The sequence below is a fragment of the Delphinapterus leucas genome, chromosome 12 (assembly GCF_059928025.1).
Source record: "Delphinapterus leucas isolate spDelLeu-1000000601 "Yukka" chromosome 12, BTC_Dleu_Yukka2, whole genome shotgun sequence".
Classification (NCBI taxonomy): domain Eukaryota; kingdom Metazoa; phylum Chordata; class Mammalia; order Artiodactyla; family Monodontidae; genus Delphinapterus; species Delphinapterus leucas.
The window spans coordinates 65,301,993-65,320,792 of record NC_143140.1 but is presented as its reverse complement, the minus strand read 5'-3'; the positions used below and the strand labels follow the sequence as shown (position 1 = coordinate 65,320,792).

The following is an 18,800-nucleotide window of genomic DNA, read 5'->3' as shown; positions in this document are numbered from 1 at the left end:
TCTGCATCTAGCAAATAAAGGAAGAAAGATAAACAGTGTGAAGGGTCATGCGGGAGATTTTTTAATAGGAACTATGCCTGAAGACAGTTTACATCAACTCTACCCACCTTCCATTGGCCAGAACCCACTCACATGGCCACACTTAACTGCAAAGGAGGCTCGGAGATGTGGACAGTTTTGTGCCCCAGAGGAAAAGAAAATATGCCTTGTCACATAGCCTTGTCTCTGCCATCATCTATTCTTCTGTCAGCAAATGCCTGTTTTATCCTTCTTTCCACACAAAGAACATACACCTTCCCTCTACAAGGGAAACAACGCAAAGTCTCGTCCTGTCATGGAACCCAGCACAATGTACAGGATCTCTGGTAAATGTGCAGTCTTCTCCATCAGTATCAAATGTGGCTCCTTGTAATCAAGCAAACTATTAACTAAAAAGCCATGGTATCGGGCTTCCCTGGTGGCGCAGTGGTTGAGAGTCCGCCTGCCGATGCAGGGTACACGGGTTCGTGCCCCGGTCCGGGAAGATCCCACATGCCGCGGAGCGGCTGTGCCCGTGAGCCATGGCCGCTGAGCCTGCGCGTCCGGAGCCTGTGCTCCGCAACGGAAGAGGCCACAGCAGTGAGAGACCCGCGTAGCGCAAAACAAACAAACAAAACAAACAACAACAAAAAAAGTCATGGTATCTGTAGCCCTTACACCCAGTACTGTAGCAGCAGAGCAAAGACAATTTGTAATCTCTTGTTCCTTGAATATTTGGTAGCTCTTATCTATAAACCACTTCACTCTAGTGCTTCCTTTTTGTGAGTTTTATTTATTATTATTTTATTATAATTTTTTTTCTTTTTTGGAGTTTTAAAACTTCTGATTCAATTTCAGTGGTGCCCATGGAAATTTCCTTTTCTTTTTCTTTTTGAGTTGGGTTTAGCAATTCACAATTTTTCTAAGAATTTTTCCATTTCCCCTGAACTTTTAAATTTGTCTTAAAGTTAATAGTATTTTTCTGTTATCTTTTAAATTCCTTTATCTGCTTTCCTTTTTTTATTGTTATAATTGTTCACTTGTGTCATCTCACTTTTTTTCTAGATTGGTCTTGCCAGAGGTGACTTATTTTATAAATATTTTCATAGAACCAAATTTTGACTGCAATGATTCTTTCTTCTGAATATTTCTTAGATCATTAATTTCCAATTTTATGTGTATTACTTTCATATGGAATATTTTCTTTTTTAAAAAATTAATTCTGTAAGTTGGATGTTTATTAATTTTCAGCCTTCCTCTTTTTCAGTACATATATTTAAGGCCATGAATTCTTTCTGAGCACCATTTTAGCTGAATTCCATGCTTGTTCTCATGATTTTGTAATTATTTTAAGCATTCATACTTTCTATTATGTTTACTCCTTTCCCCATGAGTTATTAAGAAGTACCTTCCCCCAAATATATGGAGTTTTAAAAGTTAATTACTATTCTTTTCTTACCTAATTGCTGTGAATTATGGTACATAATATGGTACATATGGTACATGATATCAGTTGTATGAAACTTGAGTCTTGAGTTTGAATTTGAAATCTGAGATTCATTTTATGGCCTGATATGTAATTTTCATATGTGGTCTTTGTATGCTTGAGAAGAATGCATATTCTGCAGTTGTTGAAATTTCTGCAAATTTCTACATATGTTCATTATGTCAAGATTGTTCACTGTATTTTCAAGACCATATAATCTTACTGAGTTCTGTCTGCTTGGTCTGTCAAATATTGATAGAGCTGTCATACTCTCCCTTTATGATAGTAGTTCATTAACTTTTACCAGGAATTCCATTTATATTTGCTTTATATATTTTGAAGCTATGTTATAAGATGCATGTTACAAACTATGTTAGAAGCTATGTTACAAGTTTAACATTTTTATACCTTCCTGGTGAATTAAATTATTTTTCCATAATATTGATCCATCTTATCTCTAGTAGTGCTTTCCACCTTAAAATCTATTTTACCTGTTATTATTAGAGCAACATTAGCTTTCTTTTAGTTAGTATTTGCCTGGTTTACCTCTTTCAATCCTACTATAACCTTTCTCTGTCCTTAGATTTTAGGTGTCCAGATTATAGTTGGATTTTTGAAGCGGTAGTCAGTTTCAGATTGAATTTAAGTGGTATAAAATGGAACTCAGTGGTGTTTGTATATTGATATCAAAAGATTGTTTTACCCTTGTAGTTCATGTGAACTCTAAGTGTAGTGTGTGTCAAGTAGTGAGGACACTTTGAGGGCAGAGATAGGAACCAATATTTCCTTTACTGGGAATCTACTGGTTTGAAACTATACTCTCCAGGAGGATATTCCTCTGGAAGTGGGGTCATAGGACACACTAGCATATACATAACCTTAAAATCCTGATCCTTCTAAGTGTTTTCCAATAAGTAGAACACAGATGTGTAGCTCGGGGGAAACCACACAAAACCAAACTGAAGGTTTGCTCATACCAACCTCCTACCTCACATCTGTTTTGCATAAACTAAGGACCACTCCCTAAGATGGTCAGTTTTCCAAATGGAGGAATTTGGTTAGAAACTGCAACATTCCAGTTCCAATCCCACTGTCTTTACTATTTCCAGTGGCTATTTTATAAACTAGCCAATCAGGTCTGGGCTATGTAACTATCGCCAGCAAAACCCTTCTAATCCAGGGGATTGCTCTTCTAATTTTTCTTCTGGTGCTTTTATTCAACAGTCTCTTCTGCTGCTGCTGTTGTAGCTGTTGATGGGTTTCACCAGTACTTGCTGAGGCCACTTAGAAATTATGCTCCACACGTGGTGCCCCTCACTGCGTGCCCAAAGAATTTAGCTCTCGCTGCCATGAACTTCAGAAGCGTGCTACAGTATTGGGGGGGCAGTTTTGCCTGTCCAATGAAGTCCAGTGATGCTGCTTCAAGGCCATTTTGCCTCCCTAATCCCCACATCTAATTAAGTGTGCACTGGAAGTGCAGTGTTTCCTTTCACCTGACCAAGCCCTCCCTCCATTCACCGTTTGGGAAAGCGCTTAGTGACTGCGGGTCTGCTGCCCCCAGTCCTGTGAGGGGAGGTCACATGGCAATCCATTTTCATCAAAGCTTGGTGTTCTGTCTCAGTCATTTCCCATCCTAGGACATCGCCCTGCTCCCGGCAAAATGAGGGTCCAGGTCCCTAAGCCTCTTTCCATGGTCTCCTCTTTCCCTTAGACTCTAGGTTTATGTCTGTGAATGGGCCTGGAGCCTTCTCTTTGGACCTCTCTAAGCCCTTCTGTCCTGAAGATCAGGCACACACGAAGGCTCTATAACCTTTCTTTATTTACCACTGAGAATCAAAGTAAAATATAAACTTTCATAAACTTGCTCTGTGTTACTGTCCGAATGTAACTGGTATAAAATGAGGCTCAATGATGTTTGTATATTGACAGCAAAAAACACTGTTTTGGGCTTTGCTGGTGGCGCAGTGGTTAAGAATCTGCCTGCCAATGCAGGGGACACGGGTTCGAGCCCTGATCTGGGAAGATCCCACATGCCGGGGAGCAACTAAGCCTATGCACCACAACTACTGAGCCCATGAGCTGCAACTACTGAAGCCCGCGTGCCTAGAGCCTGTGCTCCGCAACAAGAGAAGCCACTGCAATGAGGAGCCCTCACATGGCCACGAAGAGTAGCCCCCGCTTGCCGCAACTAGAGAGAGCCCGCACGCAGCAACGAAGACCGGATGCAGCCGAAAACAAACAAACAAACAAATAAATAAAATTATAAAAACAACAACAACAAAACATTGTTTTATTCTCCAAGTTCATATAACCTCTAACTAAAGAGGCAGAGACTAAGTGTAGTCTGTGTCAGGTGGTGAGGACAATTTGAGGGCAGAGATAAGAACCAGAATTCCTGACCCCCTTTACCAGATTTGTTGTCTACCAGACTGTGAACTCCACCATAGCAGGGATGATGTATTATTCATTTCTGAATGTTCAGAGCATGGCATGAGTCCTGGTACATGATGACACTCAGATTGTTAAACTGAAATAATACATCTTTGTTTCACCCTTTCCAAATGTAACTTTTGGGGGGGATTTTTACTGGGCCTGTTCTATATCTGCTTTCAGTGCTAGGGACCAATTGACCGTGAGATCCCATAGCAAGCAACTGGAAGACTCACAGACGGAGAGAACAGACGTGTGGTTGCCAAGGGGGAGGGGGAGAGGGAGAGGGATGGACTGGGAGTTTGGGGTGAGTAGATGCAAACTATTACATTTAGAATGGATAAACAACAAGGTCCTACTGTAGAGCACAGGGAACTATATCCAATCTCCTGGCATAAACCATAATGGAAAAGAATATTAAAAAAAGAATGTATATATGTGTATAACTGAGTCACCTTGCTGTACAGCAGACATTAGCACAACATTGTAAGTAAGTCAACTATACTCCGATTAAAGAGAAAAAGGAGATTCTGTTCCAGTTTCAGCATATCCAGGCCTCTCTCTGTGTCACTGAGCCAGAGGAAGCAGGGGTGTGTGGGGCACAGCTCCAACTATGATTGAAGGACTACTTCAGTTCGGCAGGCTTGAGATGCTCACGTGCATCATTAGCAATAGTTGGGGGTGGCCTTTCAAAAGGAGATTATCATCACTCAGTGTGACTCAGATGGAAAAGGGGCCTTGTGATACTTTCGAGGAAAAACCAGTGGAAGATTTTACTGTAGATGGAAAGGAGAAGGGTTGCTTGAGGGCAGACTCAAATACTAGACTAGAAAAACCCAGCTTCCGGGGTAAATTGTTTACCAAGATGGCTGCCAACAATTCTTCCTATCACTGCACACACATTCCACTCCTCCTATCAAGAGGTGAAGTCTATGATCCCTCTCCTTGAATTGGGGCTGGTTCTCTGACTTGCTTTGACCAACAGAATGGGGCATATGTGATGCTGTAGGACTTGTGGGCCTAGGCCTGAAAGGCCTTGCAGCTTTTCTTTATACCTTCTCAGAGGCCAGAGGCCATGTAAAGAAGTCTGGGTTATCCAGCTAAGACGCCGCATGGAAAGAGAGAGGCCCTGGAAGATGAGAGCCCATGTAGAGGAGAAATCAGGCTCCCCAGGTGACAAGCAGCACATGGGAGTGAGCCCCTCTTGGATCCTTCATTCACGATTGAGCCCCCCAAGCTGACACCACATGGAACAGAGACGAGCCATCCTGCTGAGCCCTGCTTGAATGCCTGCCCCACAGAATCGGAAGCAATAAAATTGCTGTCGTTAAATTTTGGAGTTATGCAGCCACAGGTAACTGAAACTGCTCCAGTGAGTGGCCAGGTGATGGAGTGGCTCCTCTTGGTATTTGCATGGTGTCTTTGTTGCTTCTGGCAGTGGAACTGGGATGCGTGCATTCACAGGGAAGATTGAGATTGCCTCCATCAGACAGCATGCGAGGGCATTGCCAGGTCTTCTTGCCTGTTCTCAGGCAAGAACCTGTGAGCAGGTTCTCAATCTAGAGCCACCCAGATACTTCCACCTGGTTGGCCTTGGCACCCAGAAGTCACAAAGATAAAAGAATGAATCACCGGTATAGTGAGATAAAGATTCCTTAGGAGCATGCCTGTGTGAGTGAGTTGGTAAGTAACAGCACTAGGAAGTCCTGGGTGAATTTACAACCCAAATTGCCAGGCTGGCTTTGCTTGCAGATGGTGCCCAGGATTAAGGCTGTGATGCTAACCTTGGATGTGGTGAATCTCAGGTCTGGTATCTATTCCTGTCTTGTTCTCAGTGTCAGTCTTGCCTGTTAGTCCAGTCTGTCTAATGGGAAGACCCAGACTTGCTCTTTATCAGTTTTTTTTCCTAGGGATTAATGTTCTGGCCCTGTCCCGGCAGCCCGTGTTCCAGCCTGCCTACGTCTCTGGATGTCACCTGTTCAGGACTTTGTCCTGCTGTCTGTCCAGTCCCCTCTTCTTGCCCTGTTAAGACTTGCTTGCCTGGACTACCACCTGTTGTTTACTGACATCTGTATGGTACCATGTTCCATCTGTTTTCTTCACTTCCTTATAGGTCCTAGTATTTGATTTTCTTACCTTCAGTTCCTGCTAGGTCTTCACTGAATCTGCTCCATTCCATTGAAATGTTGGGGCCAAGTAAGGCTGTGTCCAACACAGAGTATAATTCTTCCATATGATAGCCTTTAGATATTTGATAACAACGTTTCCATCACTTTTAATCATCTATCTCTTTAGGCTAAGTCTTGCTGGCTCCCACATTATCAAGGTCATCCATCTACGGGTGTAATTTAGCTTGTCAATATTCCGCCTAAAAGGTGGTGTACAGAAGTGATTTGCAGACTTCAACAGAGGATATAGTAGGGATATAATTTCCTATGATAAGGACATTATGTTTTATAAATTATGCCTACATTTATGTTATTATATTGCATTAACATTTTAAAGGGGTTTCATCACAGGTAGATCAAGGTTCTGTAGGCCCTAAACCTTATATAACTTTAGGGATTCTTTAAAAAAAGTAATAAAATTATGCATATAGTTTCAAGGACTGTGTAGTTTCAAGGACTAATTTCATTGTAAATCTGCCTTTAACTTTGTAATAGAATTGTCTTGTAATATTCCCAGGTCTTCTTTACCAGAACTGCTTTCTAGTCAGACTTCCCCTCTGTAGTAGTTAACATACCTTATTAAGTTTTACCTGGCTGCTTAGCATTGGGGGCATTAAGTAAGTTAACTCATGTGTGGGACTGGGAACAATGCCTGGCACATAAAGGACATAGTAAATGTTAGCTTTTATTATTTTTATTATTCCCTGGCAGGACCTTAGCAAGTAACTTATCTTCCTGACTCTTACTTTTCTCTTTGATGTAGTGAAGATAATACTTGCCCTGCCTATTTCATAAAGTTGCTGTGAGGATCAAATGATAAAATACATTAATGTGCTTTGTTAACTGAAAATATCATACGCACGGAAGGCATTGTAACTGAGGTTTGATTTGACATTGTTAATTTTAGAAAAAGCTCTGTTTAGGAAAGAAAAGAAAACTTTGGCCGAGGTGCAGCCTCTAAAGACCTCCGTCGAGGTGCGAGGGGGCGAAGGACAAGAGGTACATGTGTGCCAGATGCTAGAGGCAATGACCTGGACAGCCCGTTTGACATGCCAAGGTTCAGAAAAGAAGAAATAAGTAGAATCTGAAAGAAGGCGATCTAATTATACAAAAGAACGGGGAGGTATCGTTTGTGTGTGTATGTGTGTCTTTCCACAATCGGCCTGAACCTAGGTTTCCAGCCTTCAGCCACATCCTGCTCTGCAATCCTCCCAGGCCCCCGCCTGGAGATCCTACCCACACTTTGGGTTCAGCATAAAAGCCCCTCCTCCAGTGGGCTTCCCCAATCCCTCCTGTCCCTCCCACAGGAAGAATAAACGGTTCCCTGCCACTGCCCTCTCTGTGAAAGCACTTCTTCCACTCTAGACTGAGGCGAATCTAGTTTTCCTTATTTCTGTATCAACAGGGCCTAGCCTGGGGTAAAGGTTTAGTCAATGGATTCACTTTGAAGAAATAACTTTTGAAAGTTGATAAAAGAGCATTTAAGATCGGGATTCGCGGGTAACAAAGGCTTGCACACAGGCATCAGCACTCATTATCCAGGCCAGCTCCGAGGTCGAGACGCGTCCTTCCAGCGCAGGGTACCCGGCCCAGGCGCGCGGCGAATCCCCAGGGAAGGGTCGCCCGGACTGGCGCGGGGGCGTGGCCTGGGCACAGGGGGCGTGTCGCAGCCCGCGGGGGTTTCCGCACCCGGTGCGCGTCCGGCGGGGGCGCGGGAGGGGCTTCCGCCGCGAGGGGGCGGGGCTGGCGCGCGGAGTCCTCTGACGGCCTCAGCCAGGGAATTTCAATTTGAAACCTACGGGAGGGAGGGGGCGGGTGTTGCGGCCGGCGGCTGGCGCTGAAGCTGGACGGGTCCCTGCGGCGAGCGAGCTCCCGAGTGCGGCGTCCGGGTAAGGAGGTGTGCGGAGCTGCGGAATGGCGGGCCCGGGGCGGGGTATCCCGGGCAGAGCGTCTGGTCCCTGCGGAGCTGCAGGGGCGTCTCGGATTTTTCCTGAGACTGCAGCTGGGAAGCTGATCCTGGGCAGGAAGCGCTGGCGGGACGGTTCCATCAGGAGGGGGAGTGCTGTCGGCTTTGGGGTTTTCTGCGACTCCCTGTCTTCTCTCCTACTCGTTCCCGCCCCGGGGACCGGGTCCTGTTGTTGCTCCAGGCCGGATCCCTGCTTCCCCGCTCCACTGTGGTCCCCCACTTCTCCCTTCTCGGGAGCCGGGGCCGCGTCTCGGGGGGCGGTGAGGACTGCGCCGGCCCCCCGGGGGTGCGGTGGCCTCAGGGTCACGCGTCCCGGGCCCCGCGGAGCGGCTGCAGGAGGGATCCGGCTCCATCCTGGGCGCGGGCCGCGGCGCGCGAGCCTGTCCCAGTTCGGAGCGGCCGTCCTCCTTCGACTCTTGGAGATGAGCGCGGGGGCTTGAGGTACGCGGCGGCGGCGTCGCCTTTCTGGCGGATGATTTTGGGAGAGGAAACGCAGCCGAGGACGCCGCGCGTCCCTCGGCCGGCCGCGCGCGTGGGCGCTGCGTGGAGCAGGGCGAGGGCCGCGTCAGCCCCAAGCACGGTGCGCGTCCCCCGCCGCCGCTCGCTCTGTCCCGCAGGACGGGTGCGACCTGGCCGATTCGGAGAGAAGCGCACGTTTTGCTCTCTGATCCGTGCAGTCCCGGCACTCAGACCATCTCACCACCCATGGCTTATTTTTCTCCTCTAGATTTGAGGGCAGAGAGTTGGGAGGGTTGTTAGTTGAGCTGCAGGGGAAGGACCAGGAGAACAGAACAGAAAGAGCAGGGTTGGAATCGGAGTCTAAATCCCCAGCCCCAGAGGCTGCCTGCGGCAGCCGGGATGTCTACTGGAAGCCGTCGGTCATCATGCTTCCCGAGATCGCTCATCTCTCTTGAGGTCAGGGTTTTTTGGTGAAGTGAGAAGAGCTCTCGCCTACAGTCTATTATTTTTTTTTGGGGGGTGTCTCTGTGGAGCCCTCCCTATTGACCTAGGACGCCTTAAATTGCATTCCTTATTACCACCACCGCTGCCCGTTTTTAAGAGCCCTGGTGGGGTGCGAGGGAAGGAGAACCTAGAGGACCTGTGGATATATTTTCTCTTTTCTGAATCACATCTTTTCCTCAGTTTTTTGAACTTCTCGCATCTGAAACGGAACGTGTATGCTAGATGTCTTGTTACTGTTATTTAACCTTTTTTTAAAAAATGAATCTTAACAGTTTTTCCTTTATTCTTCCGTTTTATTCAGAGACCATTTAATTTTTTCCATTGTTTTTTTCTTCTCACCGGAACCTATTATTTCTGTATCCTCTGTTTGTAGTACTGTATTGAGAATTAGAATTTTGGCCCGTGTCCTATCACATTTCCCACTGGATGTAGGACTAGAGGGAAACTGAGTCAATTTCTTGGCCACAGGAGCTGGGATTTAGAATTCCCAGTCCTTGAACAGGTTTTACTGGGAAACGAATAGCACTTAATCCTATTCGGTTTCTGTTTGGAGGGCTCTTTGCTGTGAGAAATCACTGGATTGCTGTTGCAGCCACTGATGGGGCTGCATTGCAATGCAATCTTGGATTGTGATAAGGGCCAACTCAATACATCCATCAGGCTGACACAACTTTTAAAGAGTTAGGCTGTGTCACCTGTCAGAGTTCCAGGGATCAGTCCTAAAATTCAATTTGAGAATCACCATCAAACCTCAGATATCTACTTTATAGAGGTTATTGGAGAACTGTACAAGTGGTAATGGCTTGGAACAATGGCGTGGATTTAGGGCTAATTTAATCTTATCCCGTCTTCCTCACTTCTTGGGCAGAATTCCCACTGAAGTCAGTAGTGGTCTTGTGTGCAGAAGGACTGCTGAGAACAAGAGGCTGCTCATTTAGATTAACGGGAGGGGACAGTTTCTTTCCTTTTGAAACATCCCTCTTTAAGAAAGACCTAGTCATAACAGTGCTTTAATCTTTTATCTCTAGTCAAAGTAGTTAGACCTTCCAGAGAAAATATGTGGATGAGTTGAGCCCCCAACTTCAGATTCTTGATACCTAAATTGAATGGGGATTGCCTAAAACGGTTAAAAGTGATAAAAAAAAATATCATTTAACGAATTTCAGTAAAATTATTACTAACTTCAGTAAAAAATCTAAATTGTTGTAGAATATTCTCAGCTGGGTCCGTATATTAAACTGGGTAAATATACAGCTGGTTATGTATATTAAAATCTGAAACTTAATTCCAAGTAGAAAGAAGCAGATTTGCAGATTTAGGGGACAAATCTGAAGAGGGCTCACCCCAAAATAACTATGGAAATATAAAACAAGAGAATTCAGATAGCCCTTGCTGTATTTAGAGAGGTAGCTTTTAGTACGGTTTGTGTATGTATAGGCTTTAGTGACCGTTTGGGCTCATCATTAGATTTGGAGGTTTCTGAGTTAGTTTTGTGCTGATCTGAGTTGGTGAGCTTGTTAGGTCCTTTGCTTCTTAACTAACCGTCTTGTGGTTTACCCTTTCCAAATTACCAGTTTGAAAGGATTGAGTTTAGAAAACCTATGCAGTCACCAGATCTTAAAAATAGATTTTTAAAAATCTGAACCGTGTGCACGTGGACTTCCCAACCACTTGCTTTCAACTAAAAATACTTGCAAAGATGACAAAGCAGCCTTCAACCAGAATATTTATTGGTAAAATTACTCTGTAATTTAGTAATATTGTATAGTTATGTTTAAGGTCGGGTTTTGCCCTGAATCACCACTCTCATATAACTGACTAGAGAACTACAAAGGTTCTATCTTGGCCACTTTATTTAGGAATGTGGGGTTTATATTTTATATAGCAGAAAGCTAAATATTTTTGAAGATTTGCTTTTGTTTCTGTTTCCACAGGGAAGTATGGGCCTTTTTGTTTTTTGAACTGAAGTAGCCTGTTTAAAAGCTGTGTGTAGACTTTTTGGAAAAGTATGAATTGCTAGTATTTTTATAAGGCAATAAAATGGTTTATAGGGATCAATACTGCTGAGAATCAAATTTTGCATTTCTAAAAGTCTGTATTGTTTACTTGGGGAAAACAAAGGAAATATGGGGGAAATACCTCCCTACCCCACCTTTATTTAGAAATATTTCCAGTGGCCTTGTTTGTTTTTTTTCAGATTCAGAATTACTGTACCTAACCACTGGGTACCCTTACACATTTAAAAGCCTCAAGTAAATGTTTATGCTGGCTTCAGTAGTCAGCAAATACTAGCCAAACACTAATTTACTGCCCTTTTATAGAATCTTGGAATCTCAGGGCTGGACCTTTAGGAGTCAGCAAATCCACTCTCAGCCCTTTCGCCCTCCCCCCAACACACAAACATTTCCAGCCTCTTTGGAAGGTCTGAGTTAATAGAAGATTTGTATATGATTCCCCCACAGATTCCAGACAGAGCATTCTTTGGGAATGCCATTTTTTGGCACAAACCAGCAACCTAATAGTCATAAGATTTCTATCATTACTCTGGCTGAGCAGTGCCCCAAACTAAAATCTAAAATGGAGTTAATGCCTGCTATCATTAACTGGAGGGGAATGGCCCCCAAGTGTAAATACTACAGTTATTTAGATGTTACAGGTAAGCCAAAAAGAAAGAAAGAAATCATTAAAAAAAAATAAATTTATTCATTTTATTTTTGGCTGTGTTGGGTCTTTGTTGCTGCGCACGAGCTTCCTCTAGTTGCGGCGAGCAGGGGCTACTCTTCATTGCGGTGCGCGGGCTTCTCATTGCGGTGGCTTCTCTCGTTGTGGAGCATGGGCTCTAGGCGCGCGGGCTTCAGTAGTTGTGGCACGTGGGCTCAGTAGTTGTGGCACATGGGCTTAGATGCTCCATGGCATGTGGGATCTTCCTGGACCAGAGCTCAAACCCGTGTCCCCTGCATTGGCAGGTAGATTCTTAACCACTGCACCACCAGGGAAGTCCCAGAAATCATTTTTAATATCAGATAGAAATAACTGAGATAGTGATAACTAATGTTTTTTTTTAGTTTTTTCTATAAAGTACGTGACTTTTGTATGAGAGAGGGAATACATATGTAGAGTTATGTGAAGTACCTATAACATTATGTGTACTTAATAAATTTGATGAATCAATTTGTTGAAACTTTATATGATGTAGTGGAGGCACTTTTAATTAGGATTCTTTGAAAGTTGGAGTTAACTTTGTAGAACCTGGTACTGTTTCATGTAGAAATGTCATGTAGGTTATATTTCATATAGGTGATTTGCTTTTTTTACTCTTGGCTATTGTTGTTTCCCCTTGTTTTGTGGTTGGCGTGATATATGTGGGTTTATTAGATGCATGTTTTTCATGTCTAGAAGGGTAGATAATCTATATTTCCCTAAATATCTAGTTTTGGGGATAACATTGATTTTAATGAGCGTTTTAGTGGTTTTCTCATTTTTTAAAGTGATGTCGCTTTCCCTTTAGTATAGGGTAGACCTCAGGTGGCTTATGGGTGCATTCATACTGCTTCTGCTTTTTTTCAAAGATTGAATTTGGACTAATTTCCTATTCTTAGTTACTTTTAAAGTAGAAATATATTTTCATATCACACATACTTCTTTGCATTTTTTTTTTTTACTTTAGTGTATTAGAACCGTAAAGGTCTAAATTCATTATAGATTGCCGCACAAATCTTTATGGTAATATGGAATTTATTTGAGGAATAAGAATTATCTTTTCATTTGCTCTGAGAACTATCATAAGTAAGGTTTGCTTTAGGCAGCCAAGCTGACACTTCACATATGTGACTAAATTGAACGTCATGGGGATGGTTTCAGTTCTTTCCAGGTTAAGAACCAGAGGGCATGGAAAGAGTTCTAAAGTGATTTTGTCACTTGTTCATCTGTAGGACCTTGTTGTCTGGGTCAGGTAGGAAGTTCATTGTCTTTAAATCATTCATGCTTTTACCAGGAAGCCAGTTTCCTCTTGCTTTTCTCTTTTTATGGCCTATTTATCTACCTCCATGAAAGGATTTTCAAATACTTAAAAGACTTATGTTACCCTCTCATTGCCTTTTTCCAAGAAAATCGTGATTTTAAAAACTTTTCACATAAGTCTGGTTACCGAGCCTCTAATCATTTTTTCCAAGCCCTGAATTCAGGTTTCCAGACCTCCTGATGAGGTTTGCAGCTGGACCTACCACCATGATAACAGCAGTGCTGAATTTAATCACATTTTTGAGTTTCCTATATTCTATCAATATATGTACACATCCCAGTATCCTGAAGATACTAAATGAATATGTAGTTTAAACTTTGCCATAATTCTTAGGTCTTTTCTTTTTTCTAAATAGTCTACTCATTTTTCACCCTTGATTCATCCACCTAGGGTACCAGAAGGGAGGGTGAAAATCATTTAGTTTAGATTTTTGACCTTGAGGTGGGAAGTGTGGTGTTGCCCAGGGTGGCTTCAGGGGCTCATGAACTGACTGAGACTGTTAAGTAAAGTGGGCTGTGTGTGTGTGTGTGTGTGTGTGTGTGTGAGAGAGAGAGAGAGATTTGGGGGAGCAATTTTGAAAAACAGAAAACGTTGAAAACTGCTGATGTAGTTCTATTCTTAGTTTTTGAGATTAGAGGATCGAAGTCTTACGAGACTTTCTGTTTTTTATTTTTTTCATGTTACCCCATTACACTTTCATGTCCCCACTGTTGTGCTTATTTCCTTTCAATTCTTTTGGTTGTCAGATTTTAGGCAGTTGTCAAGGTTAAACTGAATTCTTTTTTTTTTTTTTTTTTTTTTTGCGGTACACGGGCCTCTCACTGCTGTGGCCTCTCCCATTGCGGAGCGCAGGCTCCGGACGCGCAGGCTCAGCGGCCATGGCCCACGGGCCCAGCCGCTCCGCTGCATGTGGGATCTTCCCGGACCGGGGCACGAACCCGTGTCCCCTGCATCGGCAGGTGGACTCTCAACCACTGCACCACCAGGGAAGCCCTAAACTGAATTCTGATATAATATTGGCTTCGTATTTTCTTACCTTGAACTTAATGTGTCTTTATTTCCTCACAAATTTCTTGGATGGAAATATTAATTAGAAGGGAATCAGTAACAGGTCCACATTGTGGTGCTGGTTAGAATGCTACTTATGCCAGTGGAACCTTGGGTAAATTATTTCTCAAGGCCTCAGTTTCCTTATCTTCACTATGGGGGTGAACAATCATAACCTACCTCAGAAAGTTAGATGAGGATTAAATGAGCTAGTGCTTATAAAATGCTTCACTCAGTGCCTGGCTTCTGTGAAAATTGTTAGGTTAAGAAAAGACCTTTTGTCTTGTGAAAATGTGGTAAGCAGTTTTTTTTTTTGCAGTGGACAGGAATAATTATCTGTGTGGAAGTAGAGTCTTTGATATGAAACTGTAATTTCCTATGGTGATCACAAGTTAAAACCACTTTTTAACAATTTCAGTATGGTATCTCTAGAATTTTTTTAACTATCCACTGCTTTTGGCAGTACTCAGAAAAGCATATAGATGGCAAAACTGTCTGGATCTAATTTCAGCATCACAGAGAGGTGGTAGTCTTTTTTGTTATGTTGCCTGAGGTAGCTGATTCGGAGTGTAAAACTTGTATGCATATGCTGTATTATAACTTCCTCTCTCTACAGCTTCAGTGAACTTGCTGCAAGAAGGCTGTTAGTGGAATTTTTATTGTTAGTGTTTAAGTCTCTGCATGTGACATTAAAATTTGACCTTTTCACATCCAGCACATCTTTTCGTACCTGAAATAGATCTGCGGACATATTTTTCCCCTAGCAGAGTGTTTTAATTTTAAATTAGTTGACAACATTAAGAAATCAGGAGGTTTCACAGAAATATCTTTCTTTTAGGTTTCTCTGGGAAAATTGGAGGACCTTGGCCACACTGGGCCCACGCTCCTTTGTTGCAGTGCTGAGGAGCTCCTGCCCCATCTCACACAGGTCATCTTCCTACTTTGCCGAAGTCCCACCCATTGCCTTTTGGCTTACTGCTGGACCTTTTCATTCATTTGTATTAGATATATGGCTCCTCTAGACTATCCAGTTTGCATCTCTTTTACTAAATACCAATTTGGAAGATGCAAAAAGGACTCAATCTATATGACCTTCAATAAGGTGTTCCTGGCAGTGGGGCTTTTCTACCTCTAGGGCCAGCAGTCATTTCCCACCTCCCCCTTTGTGAAGGCTGACCTCTGGGTCACTGTCAGTCATGGTTTCTGGAGCCCAGCAGGCAGTAGGCCCTCGGTCACACGTGGAAAGAATGCTCTTTCTAGTTTCCTCCCAGACTTTGTGACTCCTTCTCAGAGCAGCTTGTCTGGTTCTCTGAAGCCTAGTGTTACACTACTGCAGCCCATAGCTGTACCTTATTTGTATGTTATTTGGATTTTTTAGAGGACTTTTTTTTCATTTCATCATTTAATATTTTAGTATGTATCTCTAGAAGGTAACTCTTTTGTAAACATGATTGGAATACCACCATCACAGTAAAAATTCCTTAATATCATCAAATATTCAGTTGTTGATATTCAAATCTCCAATTACCTCAAGTATCAATTTTTGAAAATTTGTTTGAATCCAGATCCAGTTAAGATTTGCATGTTATAATTGGTTGGTGTATCTTTTTTTTTTTTTGACTTTTTATTTAATATTGGAGTATAGTTGGTTAACAATGTTGTGTTAGTTTCAGGTGTACAGCAAAGTGATTCAGTTATACATATATATGTAACTATTCTTTTTCTTTTCTTTTTTTTTTTTTGCGGTATGTGGGCCTCTCACTGCTGTGGCCTCTCCCGTTTAGGAGCACAGGCTCCGGACGTGCAGGCTCAGCGGCCATGGCTCACAGGCCCAGCCGCTCCACGGCATGTGGGATCCTCCCGGACCGGGGCACGAACCCGTGTCCCCTGCATCGGCAGGTGGACTCTCAACCACTGCGCCACCAGGGAAGCCCCATGTAACTGTTCTTTTTCAAATTCTTTTCCTGTTTAGGTTGTTTGGTTGGTGTTTCTTTAAAGACTGATATGCTCTAGTTTCCCCTTCATCTCTTATTTTTCCTTGCAGTAGTTTGTATGTTGAAGGAACTTGATTAGTTGTTCTGTTTGGTTTCTCACAGTCTGAATTTTGCTGATATCAATCCTCTAGTGTAGTTAACCTGTTCTTCTGTCCTCTGTATTAGTAGTTGGAGCTAGAAAATTGGTCTAATTCAATTTATTTTCTTTCTGTTTTTCTTTCTTTCTTTTTTTCTTTTGTAACATTCCTCCATGGTTTAGGCTTCTATTTGACACTTCTTGCTTGCTTTCCATCCATGAAGCCAGGCTTCATCCTGGCTTCAGGTGCTGTCCCATTAGCTTCTTTGTCTTCTTTTTAACCTGTGCTGGACAAGTGGATTTTACGCTAGTGGCTCAGCTTTGTTCTAGGTTCCATTGTATGTAATCTGATAAGGCCAGAAGCATTGATAATAAACAGGTGAAAAAGGAAGAAAAATAACTTTTGGAGCACAGATGATAAGTCAGCTACTGTAGTTGGTGCTTTATATATTATATGTTAATATCCCCAAGCCTTCTTACAGCAACACCTTGAAGTAGCTGGTACGCTCATTTTACAGATGAAAAACTGAGGCTTAAAACCAGAATAATTTGCTCAAGGGCACCCAGCTTGTGTGCTGCTAAAACTTCTGTTTCTTCTGCAGGGGAGGGTGAATTATTGCTTTTAATTGTTTGATGCTGTTACTCTGTAGAACTTGAAGATTTTAGGAATTTGTTGGCATCTACAGTATCTAACTTAACAAAAGATAAGCTTGCTTTCCTAACTGGTTTCTGCCTCCTAGTTTCTTTTGTAAAGGTGTGATTGTGAAGCAGAGTACTACTGTTAGTTCTGTGAATTTTGAATCAAGCTGGAGTGGTGAGTACCCTTCATCTTGTTTTTCACATTAGTGTAGTGTTTCCACGCTGATGTTTCAATGTAACAAAAGTGTCCCAGGGTATAAAACACGTCAAAATAAAATGTGTGCCTCCTTCCTTTTCAGTTTTTATCTTTCAAGCAGTTTTATACTTTTTGCTACTTCATTTACAGTGCAGATGGTATTCCCCAGGGTGCTAGTATATGATTTAGAAAGTCAGGTAATAGTGTAGGGATTATAAGGAAAAGCAGCAGACCCCTGCCTTTCATGTCCCTTCATGACAGATTTCTGCTCCTCAGAGGCAACCGCTTTCAGTTCTTTTAGTTTTATTATCCGTGTGTTTTGTTTAAAACCACAATATTCTTGCTTTTTTGCTTTTTCTATTCTAGACAATATTAGCTGTTGACTTTCTACCTTGGTTGGGGTTAGCCTCCTTTACAGCCTCCCTTTTCCTGTGCACAGATGCACACTCTTCTCTCCTTCCACAGCACATATAGGCAACAGCTGAGCTGTGTATAGTGCTTTGATTGCATACACTTTCTTTTACAACTTTTTGTTTTATCCTGAAGTTAATTGCCTATTTTTTTCCTCATTTGTATAGTTTTCTTAGTACCTACCCTTAATTTAGCTCTAAACTTTGTTGAAAACTATATGGCAAACCATTTTCTTTTTTTTTATTAATGACATCCTTCCTGGACTGGTTATTCCTAGAACTGCTGTGCAGCTGTATTCTGGAAATTGCCCTTTTCCTCTCTTCCTGGGCTCCCGGGTGCCTGGACTTCGTGTCTCTTTCTTGTCTCTTACTTTACATGAGTGCATCCTCCAGTAGTTTCCCAAGAAAGTGCAAATGGAAGGCGAATTTCTTGAGACCCTGCATGTCTGAAAGCAACTTTTTCCACTCCTAAAATGCCTCTTTGTTCTCTCAGTTTGATTGCATTTATAGTTTGGCTGGGTATAGAATTCTAAGTTAATGGTTACTGTCCCACCGAATTTTGAAGGCGTTGCTCCATTGTATTTTCACATCCCACTGTTCTGTTGAGAAGACTGACTCGATTCCCATTTCTGATTCTGTGTATGTAGCTAGTTTGTTTTCTTTAGAGGTTTTCAGGATTTTACCTTTGAACTTGTTGTTTTGAATTTCATGATGGTGTGCCACGGTATGGGAGTCTTTCACTCATTGTGCTGAGCACTCAGTGGGCCCTTTTAGCTTGGAAACTCTTGTCTTTCAGAAATATTCCACTATGATAATGACTCCCTGTATGTTCTCTGTTCTTTCTGGAACTTCTATTAATTTGGATGTTGAATTTCCTGCCATGACTTAAGGTTTGTTACTTTTTCCTCTCTGATGTCATCCCTTTGTCCTTTTGTTCCCTCTTTTCGGGAAATTTCTTCAATTAGTTTTCTTCTAATCTCTCTACTGAACTTTTTTGCTTTCCTATTTTTGAAGCTACTACTAGGCTAATGAATTTTCTTTTTGATAATGTCCTTTTCTTGTTTCATGTATATAGTTTCTCCTGTCCTGCCCATCTTGATGTACCCCTGCGCTTGCTTTCTCTCTGTCTGGAATGCTCTTCCCTCAGATACCTACATAGCTTACTCCCTTAACTCCTTCAGAGCTTTGCTTCCATGATCATTTATTTGAAAGTACAACCCTGCTCCCACCCCTACCCCAGGGTGCCCTAAATCCCTTCCTTGTCTGTTCTTACTTCTGCACTGTGTATTGCTGAAATCTGATACCCTTATATTTTACTTTTTGTTTATTGACTCTCCCCTCGCTGGAATGTAAGCTGCATGAAGGCAAATCTTTTTGTGTATTTTG

At 42.5% G+C, this 18,800-nt stretch overlaps 1 protein-coding gene and 1 pseudogene across 3 annotated transcripts in view; one reads left to right on the top strand and one right to left on the bottom strand.

Moving 5' to 3' along the window:
- Positions 1-7,626: 7,626 nt before the first annotated feature.
- Positions 7,627-8,763, bottom strand: LOC149747887 (uncharacterized; annotated as a pseudogene).
- The window catches only part of EPB41L2 (erythrocyte membrane protein band 4.1 like 2), a 211,885-nt gene continuing 200,990 nt past the window's right edge, over positions 7,906-18,800 (top strand). For all 3 annotated transcript variants that reach the window (XM_022556562.3, XM_022556536.3, XM_089921996.1), the window contains exon 1: positions 7,906-7,991. The gene's annotated coding sequence lies outside the window, so the exon portion shown is untranslated. The remainder of the gene's footprint in view (positions 7,992-18,800) is intronic.